This window comes from Drosophila teissieri, unplaced genomic scaffold (genome assembly GCF_016746235.2).
Source record: "Drosophila teissieri strain GT53w unplaced genomic scaffold, Prin_Dtei_1.1 Segkk118_quiver_pilon_scaf, whole genome shotgun sequence".
Lineage (NCBI taxonomy): Eukaryota > Metazoa > Arthropoda > Insecta > Diptera > Drosophilidae > Drosophila > Drosophila teissieri.
In genome coordinates this window covers 354,853-357,072 of record NW_025224987.1, presented here as the reverse complement: position 1 = coordinate 357,072, position 2,220 = coordinate 354,853, and the positions used below count along the sequence as shown (strand labels likewise).

Here is a 2,220-nt window from a genome sequence, read left to right as displayed (position 1 = left end):
AGATTCCGACCTTGGCTATTTACTATTCTCAAGAAATCCAATTCAAAAATCGGTAGCATATGAACATCACTGGATAAGAATTAATTTAACTGAATTCGTATCATCTCTAAATTATTTGCTAACGAAATCGAAGACACACCCAGAATGAAATATTACGACAAGTTTGAAAGCATTAACAACCAGAAAATACTTATAATCAAAACCTCAACTTGGATTGTCAACGAAATTACGAATTATTTCTCATTTCACATATCCCAAATAACAAAAAAATCATTATCACCATTCAAATATTTCCCTAACCCGACCATAATGTGTATCAGTTAGAGCATTCAGATCAACAATCATATTTTAAAGATGAGAACGAAATGTATAGTCAAGACAAAAAAAAAAGTTAATAATGAATGCTTTAAAAATATAGTTATGCGCAAAAATCCAATTTGAAATTTTATGCCATCTCCCTAAAAAAACAAATGATTCAATAAATAAATAAGTTAATATAATAATAATAAGTTAAATATGTTAATTCGGGTCAACCAGACGGGCAATATCCGAGTGCTCAGCAGAGGCCAAATCGCATATACAAAATTTGACCGGATGCTCGTGCATAGTCGGCAAACACCTGAACAATTGAGGCATGTAGTGCAGACGGCGGTTACTAACGCAATTAACAAAGAGAAAAATGGTTAAGAGAGATAATTGATTCACTGGCCCGTCAAGTGCAGAATTGCGTGCCGCGCCAGCCCTATCCTCAACCTTGGCACCGCAGGTATAGCCATACACAACAATACAAATTAGAGTGCAACGAACCGCTAGACGAAGATAAATGTCTGCCCGAATTTTCGCGCGCCCAAGAAGCATATGTCTCGTGAAGACAAGCAACTACTGCAGCATACCAAAGTTCTTGCTTTGGCAGAAAAAAATACTAAAATTGGAACAGTACAGAGAAGATTAGCATGGCTCCTGCGCAAGGATGACACGCAAGAAGACTGGACAACAACACCAACCACCTGGCCAACAACCTTCTGGACAACAGTCAATCCCGTAGACGTCTGCTGAGAACGCCCCCACTTGACCTCATTATATATCTCTATATACCTCATTATTATCTATTAAGATATATGGAAACATTTTAAATTAATAAACACGCACGCTACAAAACAAAAAAAAACCAAATCTTTAAAAGGTATGATGGTAGCTCTCGACATTACCGGGCGGTAATTATTATTAGAAGCAACTACTGCAGTATACTAAATCTGCAAAAAGTATGTTGGTAGCTCTCGACATTACCAGGCGGTAATCAGGTAATCATTATTAGGAGCAAGATTAGGGGCTCAGCGGATCTATCTATTTTCGTTTGTTATCTTCGTTTGGAATGGTGCTTAATTTCGAGGCAATCTTAACCCACCTCGACTTTACGTACAGTGACAAGCCTTGGCACAAGAAGTGGAATCGAACCACGAAAGATACCAGTTCGCGGCTACATTCGCAAGAAGTCAGGAGGACACAGATGCTAAAAGATAAAAGACAGACAGGTCACCCCCGGAAATAGACCCACAGGCTGATGCCAATTGAAACCCGCACTTTAACAGATTCCACAAATCTCAGGTCCATTCAACTCCGCGTAACAGTACGCCCCAAAACCCTAATCCAGAGCTCATGGAAGTTGGGCTCACTAGCTAAAGGATAGACCAAACACTTCTGAACGCACTGGAGGGCCAAGAAAACAGCAAAGGGTTTATCACATGTCGCAGGACGACGGACAGGCCGAATAATAGTATGCCAAAGCCGCGGCCAACGCGGCGGCGGAAATTTATGCCGACGACAGTCACGAGCTCGACTCGGATCCAATTAATTTTGTAGGGGAAGGTTCCTACTACCCGTCGTCAGACGAAGAGTAGCAGGGAAAGACATGAAGTTTCTAATCGACACGGGCGCGTCCAAGAACTTTATTCGACCACAAGAAGGTTTGAAAGCCGTAAATGGGGAAAAAGTTAAGGCCATACAAAATTTCCCTGAACCCAAAAATGTGACCCAGGTCACTCCTGGGTCTCGCCAGCTACTACAGATGCTTCATCAATAGCCAAACACATCTCGTACATACTCAAAGGGGAAAACGAAAGCGTCAGCAGACATAGGTCTAAAAATATCCAAGTGCAGCTTTCCGTGGAACAGCGAGACGCATTGTAGAAACTGCGCAACATATTGGCGTCCGAAGACGTC

The 2,220-nt window shown here is 41.4% G+C and overlaps 1 non-coding gene across 1 annotated transcript; it reads left to right on the top strand.

The window, feature by feature from the left end:
• Positions 1 to 900: 900 nt before the first annotated feature.
• Positions 901 to 1,006, top strand: LOC122625532. Its single transcript, XR_006326613.1, has one exon. It is a non-coding gene; the product is annotated as a U6 spliceosomal RNA (small nuclear RNA).
• The last annotated feature ends 1,214 nt before the right edge of the window (positions 1,007 to 2,220 follow it).